The following is a 19,688-nucleotide window of genomic DNA, read 5'->3' as shown; positions in this document are numbered from 1 at the left end:
TACAATTAAAAACTAAAAATAAAAAGATTGTCAAACTGAAAGAAAACCATATTTCTTTAATATTCTCAAAACTACTTTTTCTAATATATAAAGACTAACAACAAATCAAAAAGAAAAAACCCAACTCAATAGAAAAAGGGACAAAAGATAATGAATAGTTTATAGAAAAATAGATACCAATGACTCTAAACAATATTGCACACAAAGGGATGCCCAATATTATTTATTAATATGATAAGTGCAAATTTAAATTGAAATACCATTTTAACATATCATATTGGCCAACTGCATCAAGTTTGATGATATACTTTGTTGGCCGAGTTGAGGGAAAGCCACTCTCACAAACTGCTGGTGGGAATGTGGATGGTACAAGCTCTGTGGGAAGGATTTGGCAGTGTCTACTACAGCACAGACATTCTATATGTATATTTATAATTGTGTGAAGTATGTGCACAAGATACTTTTTACTATGACAGTATTTTAATAGCACAGGAAGTAAAAACTATCCAAATGTCCACCAATATGAGACTTGTAAATACACTGGTATATTCATACCATGGAATGACATGCCATAAAAAGGAGTGGAGTTATAAAAAGGAATGGAGTTATAAACAGGAATAGAGTAGCAAAGCATCTATTTTGCTATGGAATATTCTGTAAATATATATAATTAATGCCAGATACAAGACAACTACTTTCTTGTATGTGCACAGAATAGCTGTGGAAAGAATAATAAGCAATTGATAAATTGTTTACTTATTTGAATAACGTTAAAAATTAAGACAATAATATTTATTTATTAATGATCTCCAAATACACACAGAAGGAAGTGAGCCAGGCAGTAATTACCAAAATTACACATCTTTACTGAGCACTTGGGTCAGAGCTTAAAGCTACAGTATACCAAAAAGATTATTCCCTAAGCAGAGAAGAAAAAATCACCAACACAAGCCAAACTCATCAACAGACAGCATGGATTTAAGAAAATTTGATGTAGACCTCAATACATTGAAAATAAGCTGACAGAAATGAGATGTTATTCATTCTTGCAGCACATTTTCTTCCTCATTTCTCAATCTTGCATAGACTTAAAATTGGTACTCAAATGTTCATGAATGAATGAATGACTAGTTGAATGGATGGTTTAGAGGGATAGATACACAAAGGGGATGGCTAACTGTACTGATGATCATAAGAAAGAGGGGAAGCTGAAGGGTTTGTGACATTTTTCTGCTCCCATTTCTTTCTGACACTAGGTAAACTTTATCTCTTTGTATTTCCCTGCACAAATGAGAGACGCTAGAATGTACATGTGTTTAAGAACCATGGTCATAATCCCTGCATGACTGGGTACATAATTACTATTGTGGTAGACAAAATAATGCCCACTGTAAATATGTCCGTGACCAAATCCCTTGAGCCTGTGACTGTTACATAGCAAAATAGACTCTATTGATGTATTTAAGGTTATAGACCTTAAAACAGAGATTATACTGGTGGACACCGTGCAATCACGAGTCCTTAGAAGCAGAGAATTGTCTTTGGTTGGAAAAAGGAGATAGTTTTAAAGCATGAGGATTCACTGCATCATACTAGGGGCCCACTTTCAAAGTCCCGAAGAACTAAGGACAGAAAGGAAAACAAGAACCCTAGCAATGTAACCACCAGGAGCTTAATTCTGCTTACGACCTAAGTGAGTCTGGAAATGTTTTCCTCCCAGAACCTCTTAGTAAAAGCCCAATCAGCCAATACCTTGATTTTGGCCTTTTAAAATAGTAGAGAAACCAGCCATTCCAACCTGGACTTCTAACGCATAGTTAATAAGTCTGTGTTGTTTTAATTCACTAAGTTTGTGGTGCAAGAGAAAACTAGCACACTATCTTTCTGTTTAGTTTAAGAACAATTTGTTGAGCCTATTGCACATGCTAGGCCTGTGAAAAGTGTTTGGGTGGAAAAACAGGCACACATTCTCAAGAAGCTCATAAGCATGGTAGTGCACACCTATAATACCAGCTACTTGTGAGGCTGAGGCAGGGGGATTGCAAGTTCGAGCCCAGGCTGGGCAAATTATACCCTTATCAAAATAAAAAATAAAAAGGGATAAGGATGTAGTTCGGTGGTAACAGCACCCGTGGGTTCAATCCCTAGGAATACACACATAGATGCACACACGCACGTACACATACACATAGCATACACACACACACACACACACAGAGAAGTAAAAGAAGGAAGAGGAGAAGTTCACAAGCACATAAATCCATTGAACAAGTAAGTGTATGATAGAGATTAGCACAAGTACTACAGGAATTCAGAGAGGAGGCCCCTAAATGGTGTGACATCTTCAGACTCTGACTTCTCACATCTCCTAACCCTTCCTCTTCTATTATGATCTCTCCCCACTAACTGAACCACTAACCCTATCACAAGTCACAAATCCCTAAGCTCCACTGACCCTCAAGACCATATGGTTTATGCCACCTTAATAGAATTTCTCCTAAAAGTGCCTTTTTTCTTCCTTTGTCCTTACTTCCTTTCCCAACCACTGATTACTACTTCCTGACCCTTATCATCACTCACCTGATACGGTAATGACCTCTCAACTAACTTTCCAGTCTTCCATTTTTCCACAATGCCACCAGGGCCATCTTTCCAAGGAAAACCGCCTACAGTAAAAAGTCTAACTCCTCGATTACCGTTAGCATCCTTTTTAGCTCTTTCAGGGCAAAAACCATTCCTGGGTATCTTCTAGTCTCAGTACCTTGGAAGAATCTGAAATGCATCTCATTCTCAAAGTATTAGCCAAGTAAATGACCTCAATCCTGTCTGACTCTGTGGCCTCATCTCTTGCCTTTTTGCAGTCCCCCTCCACTCTGTTCCCACTGTCATCTGTCTTTGTGGTTCCAGCAGACTCCACTTTCCCTCTCTATCTATTCTTCATTTTTCCTCATGACCAAAAAGCCTTGTCCACCTGCCTGGTAATCATATCTTACTTTCTAAGATTTTTCCCTCCTCTAACAGACTTTTGGTTTCCCTTTCAGCTGAGCCATTCAGACAACCTGTTCATTCTCTTCTGAGCGGAAGGCTCACTTATTCATCCATGACAGAGCAAACAATCCACTAATCACAGACAGATTGAGAAACACAACTCTAATAATCTCAGGTGGGGCTTACATCTTACGCCTTTTGGGAATGTTGTTTGCTGCCTGGGCCAACACAGGTATTCAATAAATAGCACTGAGAAAATTAATAAAGATGTGAATATTAAGAAGTCTTTGTGGAATCAATGAGATATGAACTACTTCTTGGTGAATGGTAGGAAGTGGGTGCTTTGGGGCAAAGTCACTGGAGATACAAATGAGCAGTGTGAAAAGATGTTGCATAAGCAATGTGAAGCTTTTCAAAGGTGAAATGCTATGCAGAAGCTCAGTTTGTAAAGGAACTCAACCAGACAGTTCACCAGAGTCCTACCACACTGACACTCCCAAGTTGGCATTATTATGCAAGCCTTAACTGTAGGCAAATCAGCTATGTGAAGGATGAATATGACAGGGGGTGGGGAGCCTAAGAGCAGGGAGATCAACTAGAATTTTATTGTATGCATATACAATTTAAAAAGCCTTTCCCTTTTCTAATGGGAAAGACTGAGGCTATAACAAGTGTACAAATAGTTTGGTGACATGTAGTGGTGGTAGACACAAAGTGGAGAAACCTCTATGAGGCAATGCAAAGAGCTTGGTGATTGATTAGGTAAAAATAGCAGAGCAACTGAAGTTTCTGGTTTGGTCTGAGTGACTATGTGCATGGCGGTGCCACCAGATGAGATAAGGAATACAGGAAGACAAAGAGGTTTAAGGAGAAGGTGATTAGTAAATCCTGTTGTGACAAACCTATGGGACATTCAGGTGGAGATGTCCCAAGAGACACTGGAGGAACAGCAAGGTTGAAGATACAGCTTTTAGAAACTTTCACATCTAGATGGTGATGAAAACACAATAATGGATGAATGAGAAAAACAGAGGTCTAAGGACAGAATCTTGGAGAATCCTACAATGTAAGGGGTGGGCTGAGGGAAGAATCTCACAAAGATGAAAAAGAAAGTCAAAAAGATACAAAAAAATGGAATATGTATGGAATCACAATAACAGAAGTGGGAAAATTTTGAAGCAATGAAGACAAATGCATCAGAAGGCCCAGTGTGACAGGGATGAATGGTCTCCACTGAACTAATCCATCCAGGAAGCCCCTGGCTTTCAGAAGGGAAAACTAAGGTAGTGATGAGGTAGAAGTCAAAATAAAAAGGCAAATGAGTAACAGAAGGCCCTAACAGGCCTATTGCAAGACTCCTAGTTATGAAGGCCAGAATTGAGGAAGGATGCTCAAAATGATCTTTATCATTGTCAAGGTGGCAACACTTCAACTGTTTTCATGGTGAAGGAAAGAACCAATACAGAGAAACAAGGAAGAACAACCTATGAAAGTCAGGAGAATGTGAGAGAGGATGGAAAGCAAGGTGACCTCTTTCTCCACTGGGGCAGGGATGACCCCTCCTCCTCCAAGAAGTTAAAAGAGAAAAAAGGGTGTGATAGATTAGTTAAGGGAGTAGGATTTCTTCCCCAAGTCTGAACTGTGGCCCTTCCTGAAAGCTTTAGCAGCACTCACCTGTGGTGTAATTACCTAATTGACCTGGCTGTGGGCAGCCAGGAGGGCATTGAGCTCACTGCAAGAGCCAGGAGGGCATTGACTGTATTTGTCCTGTGCACCATTCTATGCCTAATGCGTAGCACAAAGTCTGGGACAATCTGGGCCTAAATTAAATGCATAGATAATTAGTTGGAGACAAAAAAAAGTAAAGGGGATTCACCAACAAAAGCTTCCATTTTTCTAGCCAAGAAGAAGGTGAGATCAATTGCTGAGGTTATAAACTGGAGTTAGATAGGTGATTTTTAGAGAGTAGTGAAAGAAAAGATAGCTTCTGAAAGAAACGGAAAATAAAAATTCCTCAAAGACAACTTTCAAATAGTGGTTCTCAATCCTGGTTGCATATTAGAGTCAGTGAAGATCATGAAGAAATACTGAAGATTGAGTCCTATCCTCATAATTTCAGATCTAATTGGCCTGGGCAGTAGGATTTTTTTTTTTTAAGTGTCTAGAGGATTCTATTGTGCAGCCAAGGTTGAGAGTCACTGAGTGAGCTAATTAAATAATGTTGGTCAAAGTTTATGAAGACTAGAAACCGTGAATTAATCGATTCACCTCTTTACCCAGTTTTCCACAAACAGTTCCACTTCCGGGTATACATGCAAAGGATGACTGTAGGATTAATTTGGAGTCATAGCTTTGCCAGATAGGCATGGAAGTGAGACTAATAAAGATAAAAAGTTCAAGGGAAAGCAAAGATCACTGAGAAAGTGGAGAGGGGCGGGGTATAAAAGCTAAAGCCAGAGGCTGTGGCTTAAAGATGGGACATTAGGGCTCATTATACATTCTTGGCACACTTTCAGGTGATAAGGCCTAGAGAAAGGCCACCAAAGCAGGTGGGTACAGTGCCACATAGGTTGTGAAAGTCAGATCATACAAGACTTTATTTAAGGAACTTTATTTAAGGCTGCTCACAAAGTGGTGTCTTAAAGGATTTTGAAGTCTCCCAAAGCACTAGCAGGCCTGGGAATGGAGAGATGTCCACAACACATGTGGGCAGGAAGCAGAGAATGACAGAGGGTTAAGAGGGAGCAAAGCCCAAGAGTGAGAGTTTTATTCAAGAAAGCAGAGTTTTATTTCGTTTTTTCCATGGAAGTGAAAAGGAAGAGTTGGATCTGAATATGGCAATGGACATAGGGGATTCTGGCCAGTTTGCTCAGACATGTAATTCTTTTGAGGATCGGAGAGAGCCTCCTTCTCTCACCCTGACATCAAATCTATCAGCAAATCCTGACAACTTCACTCAAATCCCATCACTTTTTATCTTGCCAGAAACAACAACTTAGGAACACACATTTCCCTCCACAATTTATCTGCATAAGATGTAGTTTAGTTTAACCTTCCTCAGTATAGGCCTCTCCAACAATGAACCCTTCAGACAAAAGCTCAACATCAACAAAGAGAAACTGCAGTTAACATAAGATTAAAATAATGATTGCCCTTTAAAAGTGATCATGGCAAATATTTGCAAATGTCTTTCTAGGTAAACACAGAAAGACATTCTCTTTTAGCTGATTTTACAGAAGATACTCATATGCTATGGATTTTCTCCCAGGGTTATTGCGGGGAGTGCAAATGGGCAAGCAAGAAATATGAAATATTTATGAAATATTTATTCTGCTTTATACACTATTGCAAGTCTCAGCGATATGGTGTTTGAAATATCTCAACAATTTCTAGACCTTTAAAGGCTCCATCATAAAAGAATTGCCCAGAAGTGGCCACTGTGGTTAAGTCTCAAATTCTACACATGAGCATGTAATTTGATCACTCGAGCTGCAATGATTCACAAGGAGTAGAAACAAAGGGATGTCTAGAATCTCAACCGAAACACTCCTCTGACCAAGTTTCCTTGAGACCTATTGTAACCCACCATCCTCCCATGTTCCCAGCTCCAAACGTTGGCTCCTGACTTTCAATCACATCCATCCTCCACCATCCCATTCCATTCCATCCACAGGCACACCCCTTTCTAGGCTCTGTGCTGCACCAAGGGGGCAACTTCCCCCATTTACACCCCTAGTTTCCTTCCACTAACAGTGTGACAAGCTAGCAATCTGAATCACCCAGCTCAAAGCATCTCTGACCAAGTTCTTGCTCTTTTCAGAACTATCCAGCCTTCTGTAATGGAGTCTTGAACCAAACTGTAATTCCTGATCATAGGCTACATTAACTTGACTCCTTTTACCCCTTACCTGTGCCCTTCAGATTCCTGATAAACAGGTCTTCTAGCTGAGTAAAGTTTCTTGTTGTTCCCTGAATTCTCCTTGGTATACCCTATATGAATTGTAATAGGAATAAATTATTCAGAGACTTTGAGGATTTTGCATTTTTCCTTTAAAATTTAACACTACCTTTAAGATCAAAAAAATTATATTGTTGAAACCCTAAGAACAAATAGACTAGCTCTGCTTTATTAATTTAAGAAAACATATGCCTAATATTATTTCATTTTCACTCTATTTCAGGAGAGGTATTTGTAGCTATAGAAAAAAATGATATTAAATATATCATAGTATGGGACCTTAAGAGAACGTCATAAACTACTGACTTTTATGTACCCAGTTCACACTTCTTCCCTGTACCAATCCCCAAAATATAAAAGATTTTTAAAAAGTAATGCAGAAGTAGGTTGATGCTGCATTTTAAATATAAACATTGAGAATAAAGAAATACCAAAGTTAATAAAATATAAACTGATACATTACCTAATAACACATTCATATTTATCTACGTAAATTTATCTAAGTAAATTTCTTCTACTGTTTCTCTTTTCTCTGTGATTATTCATCCTATAAATTTTTAAAGTAGACTTCATATCATCTCATTAGCCAATAATTTTACACTATTGCCCTTTTATTCATAATCTGAACAATGTTTATTCTTTAAATGTTCATGTTGATTGAATATTGACGAAATTTGGGGATTATTTTAACTTCTTGGGTGTGAGGATGACATTGTATTTTTTTAAGTCCTTATCTTTTAGAGCTATACTGAAATAATTACAGATAAAGCAAGATTAGCCATGATCTGGATGGTAGTTACATCCAGTTCATTATACCATTGTAATTTCCCAAATGCTTAGACATTTCCAACATTTTAAAATGTTTAAAAAAAAAAACATAAAATTTCCATGTTGAAAATACTTTGTTATAAAGGATTTTTGTTTTGTTTTGTTTTTCTAGGGAAAAAAAAAAACCCAAAACATACTAGGAGATGGTTCTTAAACTTCATCTAAATTATTTCTCAATTTTAATTCTTAAGAAAAACTTGAGGGGCCAGTGAGCGTGGTGACAATGCCAATAATCCCAGATGCATCAGGGAGGGGGAGCTAAGGTGGGGAGGATCACTTGAGCACCCATGAGTTTGAGACTAGTCAGGGTACCCATAGTGAGACTGGGGATACAGCTTAGTCAGTAGAGTCTTGCCTTGCATGCATGAGGCCTTGGGTTCAATCCCCAGCACAGAAAGAGAGAAAGAGAGAAAGAGAGAAAGAGAGAAAGAAAGAAAGAAAGAAAGAAAGGAAGGAAGGAAGGAAGAAAGAAAGAAAGAAAGAAAAAATTCAACAGCCTTTTCAAAAATGCCTACACAACACTACATAGCAATTTTCCAATATGTATGGAACTATTAATTCTAGTTGATAGGATTGTGGGCAACATGCTCTCTCATAAATTTTTAGAATTTTTTTGTTATATTTTCTATATTTTAAAAATTATCATCTATTATACCCAGAAAATAATCAGTACCTGGAAGTATGATTTTTTTTTCATGTCAAGCATAGTAAACCTCTATCTATAAATTCTTCTATTTCTATGAACTATGAAAAATATTAATGAAAACATGAACACAAAAGCCCAGATGTCCACAAAAACTATCTGTGGGGTAGCAGCAGGATATAAAGGGTGAGTTTCAACTGTCACTGGAGAAAGGCAGGCTGGGGAAGATGATTCTGGAGTGATGGAAAGGCTGGTAAGATTCTAGTCTCACTTTGGCAAGGCAGCTCTATTGACTCATACTACTGAGTGCTCATAATGGGTTCTCTAAGAGCAGATGGTCCAGAGGAATCAGGCGTTTCTGGGAATGTGATACATGATATCTTACACTATATTCATCTGATGCATGATTTAGGAAGGGTTCATGCCCAGCTACTGATATATAGCTATAGATTAGTTTTCTCTTGTATTTCTTATGGATAGGTAGGGAGAGAGAAGAAAGGAAAAGTTTCTCTCCATCCTTACATGGGAGGAAACAATAAATGTGTGTTGATTCTTTGCCCTGAACATCATTCTTTCCTCCTCCTCACTACATCACTTTATTTTGAGCAAAACTAGTTGCCTGTTCTTTGTGAGGGCCAGCCAAGAGGGTTTTAAAGTCCTTGCTCACAAGCACAGCTCAAGGCTACAGGCACTGGGTATCAGGAACTGTAAAGTCCTTAGGGGAAGGGACCATGTCTCTGCTTATTCAACAAATATTTGAAGCCTACTATGTGCCAAGCACCCTTCTTGACCCTAGGGATATAGCAAAATCCCTGTTATTGTGGGGTTTATATTTTTATAGGAAAACACACAGGTAAGCAAAGATACACACACAAATAAGAGACCTAGTGGAAAAAATTATGAAGAAAATGTAACATGAAAGAGATGTGAAGGGGCAACCAAGGAAGAGGACTAACATAGCAGAGGCTGGTCAGAAAGGAGGAGGACACTGAAGAAGATGGGAGGGCTTGTGGTCTTCAGGTAGACAACAGCAAAGGCCAAGTCTCCCGAACAAACAGTGCATCAGAGGAACAGAAAAAAGAGCATAAGAAGAGTGACAGGATGGTTCTGAGAGATGGGCATGCAGTGTCTTCTGACCTCAGCTGTGTAGTCTAGGTTTTATTCTAGTACAAAAAGCTTTTTTTTTTGAGAATCACTAGTTTTCAAATTTTAAAATTATACTAACAGACACATAACTTTGAGTTTACAATTATCAATCATTTTTAAGGGTACAATTCAGTGGTAGAAATATAATCATATTTTTGTGTGACCATCACTACCATCCATCATCTCTGGAACTCTTTGCTTGCAAAACTGAAACTCTTATCAGAGGCTTTTAAGCACAATAGTCACATGATCTGACTTATGTTTTTAAAAATCAACTTGGTTGCTTGGTAGATAATTGATTATAGGAAGTCAGTGGGATTAGGAGCTTATTGAAGTAGATGAATTCAGGAAATATTTTGCAGACATAGCTGACATGATGGCTGCTAATTTGGTTGTGGGCATGAAATATAGAGATGATTTTTGGATTTTTATATCTACAGTGTTTTGAACAATAGCCAGTAAATACTGATTTAACACTTAAAAAACAGAAACCTTTCTTCCTTAGAAAACTGAACAACAGAAAACAAAGCTACCATGCATACTACAGGAGACACTTTTTTCAAGTTGTTTGTGCTAATTGTGCCCTTTAACATGGATAAAGTCTACACGGTTGGTTCATGTCATCATTATCTGCCCAATTTCAACATTAACATTAAAGCTTATTATTTTATGTGTTCATAGTAAGTTCAATTTTATTAATCAGTTTACATATATTATTTCATGCCTTTCTTAAGTCAATGGCATTTAAACCTTGAGACTATAGTACCATGGGATACCATCTCAGAGATTACATGAATAGACAAATTTGATGTTTAGAGAATTTATGGATCTTCTCAAGTCCATCTACAAACCAACTTTATGTTAAAGAGACTCTGCTCTATATAGTGCTAGAGTTGTTCTTATGCATCATTAGGAGAACCTAGACCTTATTAACATAGTGTTAGAGATTTTGTTGTAATTCTTTCCAAAATTTACCTTCATTATCATCTTAAGTCAGTGGTCAAAAAACAATTTTGTGCTGGGGCTCAGTGATGTAGCACTTGCCCAGCATTCATGAGGTCCTAGGTTTGATCTCCAGCATCAAAAACTAAACAAAACAACATTAATATTCATTTGAAGAATATCTTTGTACCTTGACAAAACTGTTATTGAAAATGTTATTCAAAAAGCAATTCAAGATCCCTTTTATAAAAGCATATTGATAAATTTCTTTTACTAGATATCAAGGGAAAAGAATCAAGCAAAAACCAAACCATTAGAGCTGTGGGGAACTTTTCAATATGAGCTCCCAGCTAACAGTTAAAATGTGGTGCTCCATCTATCACAACTGCATGACTTAGGTTCCCCTCCGCCCTTTTATGATTGGATCTTAATATTATTTATTGTGAGCATTCAAGTCTTTTTGGAAAAAAAATGGAATGTAAATTACAGATGATCATATACAAATTTTATAGTCTTCTACTTCATAAGCACATAAACCTTCCAACATTTTTTTTTTTCTAAAGATGAGAAAATAGACTTTAAGGCCACATGTAATAAATACTAGGATGTATTATAGTCAGAATACCTGTCTGACTGGTCTGCCCACTGCCACTCAGATGACAATGTAAAAAAAAATAATTTAAATTCCTTGGAGCCTCAGATTTTGGTCTCTAAAACTGAGTTGAGAGCACACATCGTACAGGGTTGCTATAAGGATGGAGTAGTGACACTCACTTGCCTGTTGTGAAGGAGATAGCTAGCAACCCACCCTTGATCTGTCCACTGATGAAATGCTAAAGACCAAAGGTTGGGGTTGACAAATGTTTTTAGGAAGTGAACAGCAAATCAAGGATCATTAATTATCTACTGACCTTACCCCTACCCAATCTCACAAATGATACTCCATGAGATACTTGGGCAGTCATCAAAAGGGGATGAACTCGGAACTAAGGACAAACATGAGAAAAATAAAAGAGGAGTGTTAGATGAGGAGAAAGCCCATGGCTTGGGCTGGACAGCTTAATCCTTTTTGATAAAATAACACGTTTTTTTCCCTCTATAACCCTTTCAGTCTTGGTTCAGGATTAAGTCTGATAACATGTGAGCCTCAGGAGGGGAGACACATCACACACTGCATTGCCTTAGCTTCCTTTCCTACCAGGGAAGCAGAATCTTTGCCTGCCCATATTCTACAGTAAAGTCTATAGGAGTAGTAAATGCTGCTGCTTGTAGACAAGGATACCATGGAATAATTTAGTGTAAATTCATAGGTATAAAGTTGTATTCAGAATTAAGGTTAACAAGGAGAAAAAGATCCCATGTTAGAAAAGCACCTCAGATCCACCTGGGACCCAGGGTGCCAACAAGACCTGTGGCCTTGGCCAGATGACTTGACCTTTTTGAGCCGCCATGTCCTCACTTGTAAAAGAAGTTGGCCTAAATGACCTCTAAGGTCCTTTGCAGCTCAAAACACTTCAGGATTTCTTTTAAAAATTGTATATATGCTCATGTCCTAGCAAAGGCTTTACTTCTTATTACTTCTTAGCCTCTTGAATGGGATAATTCTGAGACATGCCCTAGTAGGACTGAACCCCAGATTTCCTTGTTTATAAAAAGGGAATACTATCCTCCTTCTTAGAGGGCTTTTGTGAAGACTAAAAGAGATAAGGCACATGTAGAATTTAGCATAATGTCTGTTATATTGCCAGTGCTGAGTATATAGTATTATAATCAAATGTACTTATTTTCTCGTAAATTTAATCTTCGTTCATTAACTTATTAATGCTTTATAAAAGAATGACTATGCTTTCATAATTATTATTAAAAAGTTGAATTAGTGCTACCCTGCCCAATTCAACTTGTCAGCTTAACAGCACTACGAAATTTATCAAGTTTAATAGACTCTGGCTAATGCTATAGTACATATTTTGCTTCCAATTTTTATGTAAGCTATTTAAGGCAGGTAGGAACCAGCTACAAGTTCTACATATTGGCTTATATTATTAAAATGAATTTAAATGTTATATAGATTCCAAAAACCCAATTTAAAATAAGAAGTAAGAGTTTATTGTGGACCATGATCATGGTGTGCTAAACAAAGAAAAACTATATTTACTTAGGTGAATTACAGAATTACATCCTCAGTGGCAAAGTTTAGCTTTGTCTTTATTGCTGTAGGTACACAGACTGACTCCAGAAGCAAAGGTTCTGGCTACTTACTGTATTAAACCATAAACAACTACAGTCAGACTAATAGCAGACTGGTTCTGTTGGTTGTCTACAAAAAAAAAAGTTCATAGTGAAAAATAAAAAAAAAAATATTTACATGCCATAAACATATTTTTACCTTAAAATATACAAATATGCATTAATTCCCCAGTTTTCCAAAGTAGTTCTAAGTATGTTCAAGGAAGAGCTTGTTGCCAATATTTTTCTGGTATAAATCACACCAATACTTTATTTTTTATGATTTCCAGTATTAATTTTCTAAGTGGACCCAAACATAATATCAAAAACAAAACAAAAATCAAACTTGTAAGGCAAGTTCAGGATATTATCTTTCAAGTTTTTATAATATTCTTTCTGATCTTATACAGTTTTCTCAACTACTTTTTTGTGACTCACGTTTATGGCAACTTTTCAAAAAATTCAACTTGCCTTTCACAGAAACAATAATACTCTTTCCTCTTGTACTTAAGTTTCATAACTTTATACAACTTATCTAAATTATCACAATAACAAGCACAACTGGCACCAACAGGTTTGCAATAATCACCTAGCTGGGGCAGAGTGAAGGCTACTAGAAGCCAGTGTTAATAATGCCTGGGTACCACCCTCTCTGCTTTATGAGAAAATGAATAGTATAGTATCATCAGCTCAGTTGGTTATAGGACTGTGTTATGATTAGGACAAACCACATGCAAATTGCCAACATTGAACTATTTTTTTTACCTATAGAACTAGCAATTAAACTTGTACTACTTTGGCGGGGGGTATTAGAGATTGAACCCAGAGGCTCTTTACTACTGAGCCATATCCCAGCCCTTTATGCTTAGGGCTTTGCTAAGTTGCTTTGGCTGGCTTCAAACTTTCGTATGTAGGCATGCACCACCATGCCCGGCCACATGTACTACATTTATTGTTAAATATTTTATTAAACATTTAATGTTATATTTCATTTTTTTTCTTGGAACAAGAAATAGGGGTTCTCACAACTTGATTTTAAAAATTCCATTCCACATTTGCTCAGGAACCCACTCTGAATAATCAGTACTTGGCCTTTGAATTCCTAAGAAAGTCATTTCTACTTTCCTTCTTTCAAGTTAAACTCACACCTGTTAGAAGATGAAAGATGAAGGTATCCTCATGTGCCTTTATTTAATTGTTAAGCAGCAGAGGGATTAAAATGTGAGGTCAACACTTGTTTTTTAGGTTTTTTCCTAGATATTAATCTTTTTGGTCCACTGGGCCCAGCAACAGTCTGCCTAAAGAAGGCACCATAAAGACAGGTAAGACATGGGGCTGAAAAGCTCCTGGACAGACTTAAAATAAGTCACCCTTAAGTAGCAGGCACCCTTTATTTTTGTTCTGTGCTTATTATGTCATTTAACTCTAACAAACAAACAAATCATAAATGCTCTTAGAATAAACCACAGAAACTTGTAACAGAAAGGAAGTAGAACCAGGGACTATGTTTAGGTTAAAGATTATTAGACAGATTTTCTAGATTTTACATTACTACCACTGATCCTAAAAAGTCTAAGTCAGGTTTATTTTTATGATTGCTCTTATTTCCTTACAAAACTATCATACAAGATTACAGCTCTAGCACCTCCTATGTGCACTCTTATATCAACCCACAGAGTTAATATCCAGAGTCAGAAGAGCTCAAACCTCATAATTAGACCTGGACTAAAGTTCTAGCTGTGTGCTTCTCCCAGTGTAGCCCAAGCACCCTTCCTAATTTTTCCTCCTTTCTGTCCCCAGATGGGTGAGGAGGACTGTGGTGCCAACCTTGCTGACTTCAGACTGTTCATGAGAGAATGCAGGTAAAGGGCTTCACTGCAACTGTTACTGGTGCCTTAAAAAATGCCAAAAATTTCCACCTTCTAATAGTCAATAAGAGATTTAAAATTTAAATGTAGACTTAAGCATCCTATACACATAAAGGACAGTTTATTTTCTATTCCAAAATTCACATGCTTAAACAAGATATCTAAATGAACAATGAAGGTTGCTGTCCTTTCCAGATCAGATAGAGAAATGAGATAGAGCCTGTACTGAAAGAGGTTTCACAAAGATAAAGCGGCAAACACCAGATGTGTAAAAATACACATCTTAAATGGTCCCTTCCTTTATAAGTCTCCAATGCTTCCCCCACAGACTTAAAGATAAAATCCAAAATCTTTAGTAGGTCAAACAAGGTTCTCAGTACACCTGGCCTTGCATGCCTAGGCAACTCCATCTCACACCCTCTTCCGTAGTCACAGTGAGATATTTCTGATTCTCTGATCATGCCTGTATTCTCTGCCTGGATTTATTTCCTGTTCCTCACCTCATTTCTCAGCTACCCAACTCCCTAGTCTTCCTCCTTGAAGCTCAGGGAAGCTACCTGTTCTGCCTGCCTCTGTTCTGCCTCCCCAGTGCCCTGTCTGTGTATACCACAATACAGTCTATTACTCTATCCTGTAATTGTTTGCCTCCCTCTAATTCACAAACCTGCCAGCCTCTGTATTTGACACAAAGCTGACGCTCAAATATTTGAGTGTGCAACTTCTGAAACTCTTAAATTTTGTCTTGTATTACAAATGATCAGAAACTGTGCTACTGAGTGTTTATAGCCTGAGTGGCTACTTCTCCAGAATGTAAGATGCTATGCCTACTTCTATCATTTACAGAAATGATAATTTACTTGCCAACGTAAAAATATATGCTTTAAATATATCTAAATCTGTTAAAGAGAGTAATGGAAAATTTTGTGTTTTTTTTTAAAAAGACCAGTCTTATAAACTGCCCAATTTACATGAGTTTTCAACTTTTCCACAACTTTTGAATGGTCAAAAATGAATAAATCACATGGCTGGGGTTGCGGCTCAGTGTGCAGGGTGCTGGGTTCGATCCTCAGAACCACATAAAAATAAATAAATAAAATGAAGGTATTGTATCCAACTACAGCCAAAATAAATATATTTTTTAAAATGAATGAATCACAGAAACATATATTTCTCTCTAAAAATGTATTTTTATTGCATGTTTTTACATACTATATGATTTGCATTATTAAAATTCCAAGTAATTTCTCAGTTTTATATTCTATCACATTTACAATGGTTCTAAAATTATTTGGTCAATTATCAGCCTTCCCTAGCCTAAAACTGATGTTTGCCCAAGAGGCAAATCACGGAGAATAAACAATTAAGTCAGGAAAAGTTCTACATTCTCAACTTAACCAGAAATTATTAAGGATAGGGACTTGCTTTAATGCACATTCCACTGCGTTCCACAAGCTATCATATTACAGCTTGAATTATGTCCCCCCCCAAAAATTATGATGAAGTCCTCAGAATGTGACAGTATTAATTGGAAATAGAGTCTTCGCGGATGCAATTAGTTAAAGATGAGGTCAGACTGGAATTGGGTGAACCCTGAATCCACTATAATCATTGTAATTACAAGAAGATGGCTACATGAAAGCACAGAGCCATGTGAAGACAGAGGCAGGGATTAATGGCCTCTACACACCAAGGACTGCTGTTGTACCAGAAGCTTGAGAAAGGCATGGAACAGATTCTCCCACAGAGCTCCTGGAAGGAATCAACAATGAGGACATTCTGAATTTAGCCTTAGAGCCTCCAGAACTGTAAGACAATAAATTTCTGTTGTTTCAAGCCACCCATTTTTGTGGTTCTTTGTTACAGCAGCCCTAGGAAACCAACACACAAAAAAAGTACTATTCATATTGAACTGAATTATTTCCTAGAGAGGAAAGGTAGGTACAATGTATCCAACCTACTTTTTGTAATTACTTTCAAAAATCTGACAATGTATATTAAGAACCATAAAATATGCCACACTTGTTGACAAAGCAAGTCCACTTCTGGAACACTACTTTAAAGAAGCAACCCCCAATTAACAAAATGATATATCTTCAAAGATAAGAATTACCATAATTTAGGTTGTTTATAATTTCTTGCTAATCTACCTGTCCAACAATGGAGTATTGGTTAAGTAAAGAAAATTATAATTACTGGAATATAATGCAATAATAAGAGTCAAAAATTATGTAAGATGAAGATGAAAAATGTTGTCTATGTGTCACATGAAAACACAGAATACTAAAATTGTATATGGAATATAATGTACAAAAACATTGATAGGAAAAAGAGAGACAGACAAAAGCAAAAAGGCATGTTATTCCTGGTGGCAGAATTATGCTCAGCAGGTTGGAAGTCTCTTCTTGTCTCCCCAGTCTCACCATTTTTGCACCACTGTGTAGTCTTTTTACTCCCCACCTCAAACTTCCCCTCAAATAGCCAATTCTTTCTTGGCAATGCTTCTTGAGCTTAGTTCAGCCCTACATCATCTAACACAAGCTTTGTGAAAAGATTTGACCTGACTGCAGCTTCACCCAACTATAATATCTTCTTCCACAAAAGGGCATTTTACTGCTATCAAGTTAACTTGCTCATTTGTGTTTTATGCACTTTTATGCTTGTGCTATATTCTTCAATAAAAAGTATTTTATTAAAAAAAATACTGAGGTTTCATATTTAGTTTTATATTTTGTTTTTTTAAGAAAAGCTTCCTGGTTCCATGCTATTTGGTCCTACTTCATGGCACCTCTAATTATAATATTTAGTTAGGATAATTGGGTGCCAGCTGTAGCAATGCTGGTCACATAGGTGTCTTTCCCCTTCCTTTACACTGTCTGAAATCTCCCCCCATGTCTACCAATGCTAGCTCTTTATCATCCTATAAAACCAGGCTTAATTTCTACCATCATTATCTCCAACTATGCAACCTGAATTCATATTGTATCAGATTCTACAAATATTTATCAAGTAACTACAAGGTGTAAGATCCGAAGATGTAATGTCCTTAGTTGTTTATGATCTTCTTGTGAAAAGGGAACACCTACCAAAGAAGATGACCATAGTAGAAACTGGTATATAGTAAGTGATAAAGGAGTATTCGGGATGGGTAAGAGGGAATCTGGTGAGGAAAGGATGGAATGGGGATGGAGGTTGAGACTGCTGAAAGCTAGAAGTGACCATATAAAGCTGAATAAATGTAATTTCATGATTAGGAGGAGGTGACATGAGACAGGACTGCTCAGTTTTGCACCTAGGTGACTAGGATAATGGTGGGGCTGACATAAATCATCCTCTAGAGAAGCTCTGGGGAGAAGCAGGGCAAGTCCAAATACACACCAAGAGTTACTGCACTAAAACGGAAGAAGACACACCAGAAGCACTTGAATCCTGTGAATAAGTAGAAGTGACAGAAAGTGAAGTTTCATGAAATGTATATTTTAAGAAAAGGGGGCTAGGAATGTAGTTCTGTGGAATAGTGCACACTTAGTACTAAGCTCCAGGCCCTGGATTCAAGTCTCAGGAGAGAGAGAGAGAGCAAGAGAGAGAGAGAGAGAGAGAGAGAGAGAGAGAGAGAGAGAGAGAACTAGAGTGAGTGGGCCTAAGCCAATGCAAAGGCATACAAGAAGGAAAAAAAGCTGGAGTCACTACTGCTGTTATAGGTGTAGACTCTTTGCCCCTCAATTTCCTCATTAACAAAATGAGAACAATATCATATAATTTACAGGACAGTTGAAGATAACAGCATTAACGCTCCTACTTAGATCAGTGCAGGGCACACAAGCACTTGATAAATGTCTGCTATGGAGTGGGGGTGGATTTTATTTAGTCCTCGGTGACCTTGGGGAGAACAATTTCTGTAGGAGCAGAAGCTACAAATTAAGGGAATTAATAAGCAAGTGTGCGGTAAGGCGGAAGCACCCACTGTATGGATGACTCCTTTAGAGCAATTAAGCAATAAAGGGGAGGGGTGTGATAAGGGTAACCTGAAAGCGCAGGGTTAAGTGAAAATGCTTTCCGAGGGGCATTCTCACCCAGAAGGGAAACAACAGTAGCGAGGAACTCCGATCGCTAAAACTATTCCCCAGTTGGTGTGGGATCTGTTTGCCCAACCATACAGGGAGCTAGATAGGGACAGAACCCCGATCTTTCCTGTTTCGCATTCCCCAGGGAGGTCCAAAAGGCGCTCTCTCCGCATCCGGTAAGTTTGAATCAGCGCTGACTGGTTAATGAGAGGGAAAGACCCATTTCCCAACCAAGGACACCTCCAATGATAAAAAGACGGGCTTTCTTCTTCCATCTCCCGAACGACCTGTTCCACAGCTCTGCACTCATCCTCCCTCCCTGGCCAGCAGCAGCCACTGGGACAGGATGCTGCTCCGGGAGCCAAAGAAACAGCGCCCCTTTCCAAGAGCAGCGCCCAGAGTTCATTCCGGCCGCGAGAACACAAAAGCGCCCAAGAGGGGAAGGAAGCAGAAAGAAATGGGCGCGGGGATTTTTGGGGGGATGGCTGATGAGGCCAGATCCCAAAACCGGAAAAGTGACCTCGGCCGCCAAGGTCGAGAAGATCCTCGTCTCTCCTAGTCCCACCCTCGAGCACCTCGGTCCCTCCCTCCCGGCACAGCAGGGCTTAGCAGCGTGGGACCCACCGTCCCAGCTCCGCTCCGCCGCGCACTCCCTGACCGCGACCTTCCCTTTGGGATGCTGGACGACAGGGGACTACCCAGAAAGGCTCAGGTGAGCGCCGCGGCGCCGCGCTCTGGCCAAGGTCCTTCGGCCTCCGCAAGCGCAGGCTGTAAGGAAAGAACTTCGGAAGAGCCTCCCCAAGCCCAAAGAGGGCCTGGCCGGGCGCCCCGAGCGCCCCGAACCCGGCTCCCACTCCCCGTGCGCTGTGCCTAAATTCCTCCATCGGCTGCTCCCAGCATCTTTCCCCACGGCTCCTTCCTTCTCCCGAAGCTATTCTTCGCGCCCCAGAAAAGTTTAGCCCCAGCCCTCTGCTCCCACAGCCCAGCACTCACCGTGCCGGGAGCGAGGGCGACGGCGGGCGGCGGCT

At 38.6% G+C, this 19,688-nt stretch overlaps 1 protein-coding gene across 4 annotated transcripts in view; it reads right to left on the bottom strand.

The window, feature by feature from the left end:
* Elovl7 (ELOVL fatty acid elongase 7) overlaps positions 1 to 19,688 on the bottom strand; it is an 86,134-nt gene that overhangs the window by 49,938 nt on the left and 16,508 nt on the right. Inside the window, exon 1 of one of the 4 annotated variants that reach the window (XM_015497280.2) lies at positions 19,654 to 19,688. The exons of 1 other annotated variant lie outside the window; for it this stretch is intronic. The gene's annotated coding sequence lies outside the window, so the exon portion shown is untranslated. Of the gene's footprint in view, positions 1 to 11,416; positions 11,436 to 19,653 lie in introns of those variants that run through there. 2 more of the 4 variants (XM_048800013.1, XM_048800011.1) reach the window with 2 other exon arrangements.

This window comes from Marmota marmota, unplaced genomic scaffold (assembly GCF_001458135.2).
Source record: "Marmota marmota marmota unplaced genomic scaffold, marMar, whole genome shotgun sequence".
Taxonomy (NCBI): Eukaryota; Metazoa; Chordata; class Mammalia; order Rodentia; family Sciuridae; genus Marmota; species Marmota marmota.
Note: the sequence above shows the minus strand (reverse complement) of the source record. Positions and strands in the feature narration are given on the sequence as shown.